The 12,159-nt window shown below is 35.1% G+C and overlaps 1 long non-coding RNA gene across 1 annotated transcript; it reads left to right on the forward strand.

The window, feature by feature from the left end:
• The first annotated feature begins 1,980 nt into the window (after positions 1-1,980).
• LOC149136101 (uncharacterized) lies at positions 1,981-7,607 on the forward strand. Its single transcript, XR_016241546.1, has 2 exons — positions 1,981-2,043; positions 6,446-7,607. It is a non-coding gene; the product is annotated as an uncharacterized LOC149136101 (long non-coding RNA).
• The last annotated feature ends 4,552 nt before the right edge of the window (positions 7,608-12,159 follow it).

Raw genomic sequence — 12,159 nt, forward strand, 5'->3', positions numbered from 1 at the left:
CGGTATATTCTTTATTTTTGTCTTAATCACTGGATTGCGTCGATGCTGGAGTAATAGATTGAAGAGTTTATCAAACAAATCTGCTATAGTTTTTATTTCAAGGCTGATATTTATTCTTATTTCTTTATTGCCCACAAGGGGTTAAACATAGAGGGGACAAACAAGGACAGACAAATGGGTTAAGTCGATTACATCGACCCCAGTGCGTAACTGGTACTTAATTTATCGACCCCGAAAGGATGATAGGCAAAGTCGACCTCGGCGGAATTTGAACTCAGAACATAAAGACAGACGAAATACCGCTAAGCATATCGCGCCCGGCGTGCTAACGTTTCTGCCAGCTCGCCGCCTTGTATTTATTCTATTTGTCTTTTTTTTTTTTTTTTTTGCCAAACCGCTTGGTCGAAAGGGTGTAAAGAAACCATACTGGATTTTAAGCAGTAGGGAAATCAAACACAAAGAGGCTCCCACACATCCATATGAAAAAGAAAGATGTGTGTGTGTGTGTGTGTGTGAACGCACGTGGGCTAATGGGTAGAGTGTTGCATTCACAGTCGGAAGATGTGATTTCAGTTTCCGAATAAGACAGTGCTTTGTGTTCTTGAGCAAAACACTTGATTTCTCTTTACTCTGAGATCACATCATCTGACATATGACATGCCGTGCCCCTGTACAGACAATATCGATTTGATGGAGAGAGTAAGCCAATGTACAGCATAAGCAAATGATCACTGTAAACAATTCATTTGTTCGTCTATGACAGGAAAGTTCACGATATACATGTACATACGTATGTACATTATAAAACACTATAAAAGATATCCACTGATTAACATCACAGTTTTTTTATATCATGTTGTTAACTTAAAAATGTAATATTAATTCGGTGCAATATCCATAAAAGGAATGAATTTGCATAGATATACGTTGGTTAGGATGTTCAGAGCAAAATATTAAGAATACAAAAGGAAAAGTCTCACTGATATTTGAAAATTCTACTATGTTCAATAAATGCTTTCACAGTTAAAATATAGATATCATCTATATAATTATTGCGTAATTAATATCTAAACTTATGTAATTTGAATGAGATGAAGAAGTAAAATTCAAATATGCCGATTAAAGCATCGTTGCTATTTTAGATATGAAAGACGTGAAAAATACACCCCCCCCCCCACACACACACCTGGCTTCTTACAGTTTCCGTCTATCAAATCCACTCATAACGCTTTGGTCGGCCTGAGGCATGCACTTGCCTAAGGTGCCTCGCAATAGGACTGAACCTGGAAGTATGTGGCTGGGAAACAAAATTCTTACCGCACACCTACGCCTGCACCATCTTATCACACTCCCACGCAGTATGGAAGGATGTGAGTGTATGTATGCACACATAGATATCTTTATACCTATATATTTATAAATGTACATAGAAAGGCGGCGAGCTCGCAGAAACGTTAGCACATAGGGCGAAATGCTTAGCGGTATTTCGTCTGTCTTTACGTTCTGAGTTCAAATTCCGCGGAGGTCGACTTTGCCTTTCATGCTTTCAGGGTCGATAAATTAAGTACCAGTTACGAACTGGGGCTGCTCTGATCGACTGTCTCCCTCCCACCAAATTCTGGGCTTTGTGCCTAGAGTAAAATAAAAATGAACATAGAAATACGCAAATATACATACGTACTATATATACAAGAATAAGGGCAGGGAATCGTCAATTAATAATAGAATTAATAATTAACAATTTTGCCAAGTAGTTCAGTATGAAAAAACCTTTATCGGTAAAACCATTTATCATCATAAATATACAGGGATTAGCATTGAGTTGCTTCTCCAACATACTGAAAATTTAGAAATAGCAGTCAAAGAACTACTGATTCTAAACTACAAATTTTTCTCTAAACGGATGGCGATATTTATGGCACACATAGAACAAATATATATATATATGCAGCAGCAGACACATGCTTAAATTGCTGTGCTGCGGGACTGAACACAAAACCACGTGGTTGTGAAGCGAATTTCTTAACCACACAAAGCGTTTCAGTGAGTACTGGATACATTCATAATCAATGTGTACTGCCATACTAGTTATTATACTCTGGGAAACTAATTTCAAATAATAATGTGTTTGCGTCTGCTTGTGTGTATGTATATGTGTGTGTGTGCGCGCATGCGTGTGTTGTTTTATTTTCTTATACCATTCCCATAACACAATTCCACCTGAAGTCACAGAATAAACTCAATTTTCAAATCCATAGTCATATGGAAAACTTCACATTATACGGTTTTCCTTCACTTTAAGCTTTCCTATTCTTTAGCATATTAAACTCGCCGACAAAACTTGGCCATCATATCGCCCATTGTTAATGTTGCAAACACGAACAATAATCTACACACAGATGCAATCATACATATATTCATACATTGTGTATGTTTCTCTGTACATATGTGTGGGTATGTATAGATATGTGTATAAATATGTATGCATGCATATTATGTATGTGTCTTTCTTGAGATGAATTTTTGCAACATTTCTAAGGTTGCTTGGAAACTATGAAGTGAGTAAATACATACATATTGTTTAGCATAAACCAAAACAAACAAAAGACGATATAAACCAATTAAAATTTTATTTGTGGTTTTTGCTTGATTTTTCTTTCTCCTTTATCTCGCATTTTGGCTGTAAGATTTAAAATTCTTTTTTTTTTTTTCTCAACTGTTGAATTTCTGTTTCCCTCGAGTCAAAGAAATGCATTATCATATTAATAATAATAATAATAATTCTCATCGTTTTTGTTATTGTTGTTCTTAGTATTTTTGTTGTTGTTATACTTGCTGTTATTATTGTTAAACACACCTGCTAAAAATGCCTGACTGCGTAATTTCTTCAGATCGCAATATTTGAACAAGTTTTATAAAGATTAAATAGAAATCCATTTCTTGGAGTCTTTTTTCCCCTCTTTTAGCTCTGTTCTTATCCTTTTCGTTCTTTCTCGTTTTCCATCTGATTATTATTATCATTATTATTGTTTGTATCATTATTATATTAGTGCTATTGTTATTATTGATACTGTTCCTGTTGTGTTACGTTATGCAGTTACTTATTCACTTTGATACGTTGAAAGAAAGACACACAGAACATACGAAGTTAACAGATTACATCTGCAAGGAACATGTGGATGGAAAACAAAACTATTACAATCAAAGTGTATGTAGTAATATACACTAATACAAAGTTTCTTTTGATCGAATCATCACATAGACCAACAGGCGGGGGATCGTTTTTAGTACTGCAGGCGAATTCTGAGTGCTGTTCTTTCTCATTTTATAATAACCAGTGTGCGAAAAGTTCGTTCGCTATGCAAAAAATTTCCCTTGACAAATGAATAATAAGTATCAATTATTAATTACTACATTGGCAACTAACCTTCTGTGCACTCAGTTTCTTGTGAGTATATTAATTTCTGGTATATTCAGAATGTTAGACGTGTGTGTGCACACGACCGTATATCTTTGGAGAGAATAGCACTTACGGGTATAGATATGCGCTTAAAAGATAATGATTCTTAAATTTTGTAATTTATCTTTATCTTTTACTTGGACCGCGGCCATGCTAGGGCACCGCTTTGATGGCTTTAGTCTGGTACTTATTTTATTAGTCTCTTTTGGCAAAACAGCTAACTGACAAACACCAATCGCCAAGAAGACTTACACAAACATACAAATATATGAAATTTCATACAGTTTCCGCCTTCCAAATTTACTCACAAGGCATTGGTCGGCCTGAGGCTAAAGCAGAAGACACTTAACCATAATGTCACGCAGTGGAACTAAACCTGAAACTGCGCCATTGCCATTGTGGAGGTGGGCACACTTTAAGCTCTGCTTTGACCTATCGATGAACAATCGTCATTCAGTTTTGTAGATCGGAATTCCCAATTCCTCCAGTAAACCCTGGATATTATAGCAATACACAAACCTTCAGTCACTCGAAAGCACTTAGATCGAAAGTAGAGTACCTCCGTTTCTTTTTCAAGTAAGTTCTTCTCATCCAGTCTTGATGCTTTGGAGGGAGATTTGAAACTAACTATAGGCTTACATCCTTTTCAAAACTCAACTTAAAATATCAGATCTGAGAAATTCTCACTTCTTATCAATAAAATAATACACGCGATCAGCTGACCAGTCCTATTACGACCAGACAAACAATACAACTGTGCTTATTCAAAGATTAACTGAAGAAAAAGAAACTTGACTTGATAGGAAAAAAAACTGACTGTAGTTTTAATTGAACTGAATGGAAATCATGTTCAAAATTGTTGCCTATTTGTTCATTTTCGGTTCAATTTCCACAGAGATCGAATTAATCTTGCATTCTTCCAGGCCAATTAAATAAGTACGAATTAAATACTGTAATCAATATAATTCAACTGTACTCGGCCTCCAAATTTGAGACCTTGCGTTTGTTGGTCTTCCTCTTCGTGTTGTACACTTAAAATGATTTAACTTGCTGCTTTAATGTATCGGCACCTTATTCTTTAACAAGTTTATCATGTTACTGAATTTTGTGCGTTTCCAATATCTTGTTCTAAGGCTTTATATTTAGAGAATACCTGTATTTCTTTTGCTCTAAACAATATATAAGCCATGTACATTTTTTTTTAGTGATTCCTTTAGATCTCCTTCATTGTAGAAGTCCATATTTTTAATGATTCTTTCAAATTTGGGTACCAGCCCCAAACATTTGAGGGGTAGATGTAGGTCGATGTAATCGACCCTAATACTTGACTGCTACTCATTTTATCAACCTTAGCACAATTTGAACTCAGAACGTAAAGAGTCTGAAGCATTTTGTCCGACGCACTAACGATTCTACCAGCTCACCGCTTTTTTATGTTTCACGTAAGACTGAAACATGTTCAAACTGCCTTTCGTAATTATTGAATTATATATACTGATAAAATTCATCAAATTGTTTTCTTTTACTAATTATATCAAATATGTAAACACTTAACTGTTGTTTTTGTTGCAGATGAAGTGTCGGAAATATTGTCTATACATTTATGTTTAAAGTTTCTCAGATTCTTTCAGAGCTATAGATTTTTGCTGCAATTAAAATCTTTGTGCTATTTTGTTTTCCTTTCATTAGACCTTAACAAGAACATCCAAAACGATTCCTTTTTGCAGCTCTGTACGTGCCGATGATGACTGGTCTATTGAATATTTTTGTTAGTTATAATTTAACTCTATAACGCTTGATTTATCAGTATACATAAATTATATATATTAATTTGATTTAGCTTATTTAAAAGGCAAGGAGTATATTTGATGTAAAAAAGCAAATTTTCTTACCCATACATACGCGATTATTATCACGTGTTCTGCGTATAACGATTGAATAAATGAATGTGTGGCGCTTCTTTTGGTGGATGAGGGAGCATTATTCAGTTTTGTATTGCGATATATTTATGAATATATTTCATTCTATAGTGTTACGTTGCTTCCTTTTAGTTTTTCTGACTATCAGAAACGTGAACCTCGCCTAACGTAGCTTCAGCTAAGATGTATATATATATATATATATATATATATATATATATATATATATATAAAATACAATTAAGATTCAGTTGAATTAGGTACTTAAATTGAGGTACGACACTTGTACCTCATTGTTGCTCACTTATATTTTATGTATGTATTCGCGTACATATACGCAAATATACACATTAGTAATTTGGCAACAACTGCGATATACAATTGTTGCATGCAATAATGTTATTCATATACAAAGAATTCTAAGAGCTCGTCCAATCTAATTTTCTTGTTTCCCGCTATAAGAATCATCAATAATTAACAATATGAATTATATGGCTAACAATAGTTCTCGAAGACAGAGTGAGGTTTCATTCTGTATGAATAAAAAGATATTTGATTGTGAAAGTATTAAAACTTCACAGCTAATAGGCTTATATTTCGAAGTAAATATTCCTCAGATGTACAATGAAGAAGGTCAGTTATATAATAAAGATAGAGTAAAATATAGATTTGAATGTTTGAAAAGAGTACCTCGTCTTATAAAGTAAACGCCACTTTTATAACTTTCATTTAGAAATGATACAGAATATGTGAATTAAATAAAAGCAGTATTGAAGTGAATAATATCCTGAATATATATACACTTCTGATAATGATGCCATAGGAAAAGTTTCTACACCAGGCATAGGAAATCTTTTTAGTACCAAGGGGCAGTCATAAATACAAAATACCTTTGAAATGTATTGGGTCGAGGAATAATTCATGAGCCTTTTTTCTCAAATTAAATGATGCACGCAGAAATAAATCACATTCACAAAATGTTTTGTGTTATTTAAAAGAAAAGTTTTTGCTCTACAAGATAGTGTGTTTTGATTTTTTAATTTTATTGATTTTTGTGTATTTTTAGATCATTGAAATGAAGTGTCAAATGGACAAAACTGAGCATTTTCGATACCATTTGCCTTTTGCATTTAATTGAGGTGTCAAGGCCACCGAAGCTGCTCGTGTGATTTGTACTATGTATGGAGAAGGAGCAATGCCTCAAAGTACCGCTGGCCGTTGGTTTTTGTGCTTCAAAAATGGGAATTTTGACCTCAAGGACGAATCACACACCTGTCAACCAACTGAGTTCGATGAAGAGCGATTGAATCGACTTTTTCACTAAAATCCACGTCAAACGACAAGAGAATTGGTGAAGCAGATGGATTGTGATAAAAAAAAAAACTGTGGTGAACCACCTTCACTCAATGGGTTCAGAAACTCGGTGCAAGGTTCAGAAACTTGCCAATATGACCAAAGTCGCGATTCAAGAACTCGAATGGGAAGTGCCGCCTCGTCCGCCATAGTCTCCAGACTTGCAATCGCTTTCGAACGCTTTGCGCGGTGTATCGTTCAATAATGACGTGGAATTGAGGGCTTGGTTGGACGAATTCTTTGAGTAAAAAAAAACGGGAAATTTTTATCGCCGAGGCATCGACAGACTTATTGAACGATGAGAGAAAGTCGTAAGCAACAACGGAGAGTATATTATTGATTAATTTTTTTTTTCTAAATAAATTTGTAAAAAACGTTCATTAATTATTCCTCAAGAAATAACAATGAAGCACAATAACAGTTAAACATGTGATTGCGTTCGCAGCATGAATTAAAATGTTATAAGACGCTAATTAGCCAGGGGGTTATAACGCTTTAGATAACGAAAAACCAAAACCAACGCGGGATATGTTTTACCTGGAATATTAATAGTCAAATCTACTTATCTTTGAGGACTAGATGTTAAAGGAGATCGATAATGAGGCAATTCTCAGATAGGTGCAAAATAATTATTATCCGAAAGCAAGCAAAATTTAATGCCGAGAAAATATTCTCTGATGGTAAATCGTAGAAATCAATGATGCAATTTTCACTGCGGGATTCCTTGAGATTTAATATTTTTAGATATCTACCAAGGATCCATAAAACTGAAAAAAGAAAAACTATTAAATCTGAATATCAAAGTATTATCCAATTGTAAATTAATTCATTCTAGTTGCAAGGAATCGAGAACTTAGCATTAAATCAAATACAGTTACGCTTATTTATAATTTGAACTCATAATTTTGTCAATCTCGAAATCTTTTCAAATTGATCCAACAGAATGAAACATTCTGTAGTATATACTCCATTACAGACTTTAGTTCCTGCTGTTTCGGTGTTGGAAAAATGTAGCATGCTATATTATTTTCCAGTCCAGCTACAAACAGTTATAGCATTGATATTGGCGAAGAAGGCAATAACTGCATTCAGTCCATGTGTTTTCAAATTTAGGTGATTTGAGTGATTCGTAAAATTGAACGTCAAATTTTGTAACCCTTTTTACATCATCTAATTTCATGATGCGAATGCCTTTAACATCTATGAAAAAGTGTCACTTCGGCATTCAGTTCATAGAAGATTTGATTATGTACACTTTGCTTAACCAGAGAACCCCGCAATGATACAATAAATCATATTTATTTTGCATTCGAACTTTGTTGAAACTTTTCGATGTTTGATGCCCATTTTTCTCATAAAGTGGTGAGATAAAACCGGACATGCTTTGCCTCGCAAAACCTGCAGAAGTTGTTCATAGGTATTGCAAGCTCTTCTAAATCCATCGCAATACTAAAAGGTCCTCCATATCATCACTATGTATCTCAGATTCAAAAGTTTCGCCCTTAGCCTGAGTGGGCAGCGAGGAGTGAGGTAGTTCTTACCTTCACTTTGGTTATTATACTCTGTTGGAATTATACAGCCTTTGTTTCAATTAATTTTCAACATAATGTATTCAGTAAAATAACTTCATCATTTTGATGTTTGAAACATGAATTAAACGAAATTTTAATGGAAAGACTTAATTTGAAACAAGTTTGTATCTTAAATCCAGGAGCTGTCTCATGCAGGTTGGTATTAAAACATTTCATTACATTATTGATTCCCTAAGAATAATCACATGCTTTTTGTTGGTTAGAAAGAAATGGCATGTTACTAAGGAGATATTTATCTTCAATTTCTAACAAGTCAGCCAACCACGAAGGGTTTCTATCATTAAATCGTTGCATTGGGCAGTCTAGTGTTTGTTGTATCGTTGTTGATATTTCTGTTTCTGCTGCTGTTATTTAACTGCAAGTCATTTCTGGGAGAGCAGACCTATGACCAAAGGTATACCAGTCGCAATTTTGTTTCTTTTGTTTTGATTTTGCCAGATTTTTCTACTATTTTAGAATGTACATTGTGGTTTGCGGGAGAAGTATCTATTTCTAGCAGGTTAGCTATAATTTTACTATAGTGTAATATTATTTAGTCCGGTATAGTGTACTTAACATCTTGCATTATAGAGTTGAATACATTGAAACAAGCTGCGCTGAATATTATTATGTAAACCTAGACATTGATTTATAAAATGTCATCTTTAAATGACAATGTATTTATTATCTTCGTAAATAATCCAGAGAAGTTGGAATGGAAAGAAACTACTTAAAACTAGAACAATTGCAATACATTATATCCTTGTTGATTTTATACATACATATATATATATATATATATATATATATATATATACACACACATATTTTCACCCACGTTCATATATATATATATATATATATATGTATATATACACATACACACACATACAAGTATATATATGGATACGTACATCGTTTTCTTCCACTTTTTTTGTTTCAATCATTAGACTGCAGCCATGCTGGGGCACAATCTCGAAGGGTTTTCGTCGGACAAATCGACCCCAGTACATCCAGTACTTATTTTGTAGAGTCTGGTACTTATTCTATCGGCCACACATACCGAACCGCTAAGTTACCGAAATGTAAACAAATCAACACCGTTTGCCTAGCGGTGGTGGGGGAAAACGCAAGTACAGATTGTGTGTGTGTACACCAACAACGGGCTTCTTTCAGTTTCCGTCTAGGAAAATCTCTCAAAATGCTTTTGCCGGGCTGGAGCTATAGTAGAAACCAGTTACCGAAGATACCACGCCGTGGGACCGAACCTGGAACTGTTGGCAAACAAGCTTCTTACCACACAGCCATGCTTATCTATATATATCATATTGGTGAATAAATGTAAATTAATGCTGGTAAAATAAACATATAGCCTTCTTTCAGTGCATGTCAATGTTAGCCAGATTTTAGATGGAATAGCAATGGAAATGTCGGCAATCATCTTACCAGTACTTTTGTTCAAAATTGAAAAGGCTGTAAAGGAATGTTATACTTCTCCGTAAGACAAGGTTTACAGTCTCTGTAACAATAAGTTTGTAAGACGCACATTCTATAATGGATTAGTCGATCTTGGGTGTTTTCAAGAAAGTTCCATATCTTTGCTTATTTCAGGCCTTTCTACAGAGACGAGATCTATTCACAACCATGTAGATAATGATGAATAGGCGAATGTGTGGTGCCTTTATTAACGTTTTGAGGACTTGAACAACTCAAATCTTGATGTGGTATTGAGTAATGATATCGGTGAGAATGACGCTATAAACCAGTGGTTCTCAACTTGGGTACATATGACAGTGTGTGTGTGGGGGGGGGGGTGTCCATGTAAGATTTTTGTGACTAAAATTTATGTGAAAATAATTATTTATACTTCTACAATATACAAAATAGTTCAACAATTTTTTAAGATAAAATTCTTAATAATATCTACTTATAAAAATACTATAGAATTTACATTATTTACAATTGACGGATATTTGTCCTCATCTTTGTTGTTAACACAACGTTTCGGCTGATATATCCTCCAGCCTTTACTAGGTGTCTTGGGGAAATTTCGAACCTGGATTCTCATTCCTGAAGTATTTTTTGATGTTGTTGTTGTTATTATTATTATTATGCTGCGTAGTGGTTAAGAGCGCGGGCTACTAACTCCAAGATTCCGAGTTCGATTCCAGGCAGTGACCTAAATAATAATAATAATAATAATAATAATAATAACAATAACAATAACAACAACATCGAAAATACTTTAGGAATGAGAACCCAGGTTCGAAATTTCCCCAAGACACCTGATGAAGGCTGGAGGGTATATCAGCCGAAACGTTGTTCTAACAACAAACAAGATGAGGACAAATATCCATCAATTGTAAATAATGTACATAATGCCTCATCTCTTAAACATAGAACTGAAAAATACTATAGAATGTTTTAAACATCGAATGCTTATGAGGGAAAAGAGAAAGTCAGAGAGGATGAAGTTAGTTTGTGGGCCAGATGTAAAAGCATTGCTCCATTGTGGCCTCAGCTTGAGCTTTATGGTGTATCAGTAATTGTTGGAGTGATATTTGTTCCGGCCGTGAGGAGAAAGGAACGATCATTGAGATGCGGTCCCCACAATGTTAAGGATGTGCTTTTATCGCTGGTGATAGTGAAGCGCAACATTTTTGAGTGCTCTGATTGCAAACACATCTGATAAATCTTTGTACAAATGCGTATGTATGTGTATATACATTTATGTATATATGTATAGTTATATACATTTATGTATACGTATGTGTATATGTATACATACATGTATATATATATATATATATATATACATACATGTATATATATATATATATATATATATACATATATACACACGCATACATTTTTATATGCACATACGTCTATATACCTATATATGCACACATACTCACACTGATACACATGTCTCTCTCTATATAAACATGTATGTATGCATAGATAGTTGCGTTCAAAAAGTATCCGACTTTATTTTTCCCTGCCAAGCCTAATGTCACATGGGCAAAATGAGTCGGGTGGGAAATGACGCCACTCTCCCTGCGCACGTACAAAATTTTCGCGCTATAGGCTGCGTCAGTTCTGGCTTTTACGCCTATAGTACAGAAATGCAGTGCGCGCTCGTTGGATTTTCGTTTTTCACGTAAGATGACCGGACGCATCGTGCGGAGACCATTAACTCATGTCTCATCACCAGTGATGATGGTCTTCACAAAGTCTGGATCGTTGTTTGCACGATCCAGCAAGTCCTGAGCGATTTCCTTGCGGTGTTGCTTCTACTGCTTCGCTGATATTCATCCACCGTTGAAATAGAGTACCGATCCTGTGCTTACTCACACTGAGTGAGCTATTTCCTGGATTGTTACACGATGGTCTTCCATGACTATTCACCGAACCTTCTCAACTGGCTCCTAATTTCGGCTTGTGGATGGCCTGTCTGAGCATACCCCGCTCTCCACTGAGGTGCGGTCATATTTGGAGTGGTTGTATTACACCTTCACCTTAGTTTTACCCATGGCATCATCGCCAAAGGCTTGCTGAATCTTTTGGATAATTTGAACTTGAATATCACCAAGCTCTTCGCAAAACTTGATGCTGCTAGATCTTGCATGAGAACAACAGTCCTACGAGTGCACACTAGACATCACAACCGGGAACTGACGCGGCCTATCCGCGCGAAAGTTTTCACACAAGCGCAGGAAGGGTGGCGTCACCTCTCACTCAGTGTTTTCTTTGCACTTCTAGGAATCACGTTGCTGTACACCAACGTCGTGAATTATTGAACGAGTAAAGCACAACTACAAGGTAAGACATTTGTTGTTTTGGGGGGAGGGGA

This window comes from Octopus bimaculoides, chromosome 4 (genome assembly GCF_046866305.1).
Source record: "Octopus bimaculoides isolate indiv1 chromosome 4, ASM4686630v1, whole genome shotgun sequence".
Taxonomy (NCBI): Eukaryota; Metazoa; Mollusca; class Cephalopoda; order Octopoda; family Octopodidae; genus Octopus; species Octopus bimaculoides.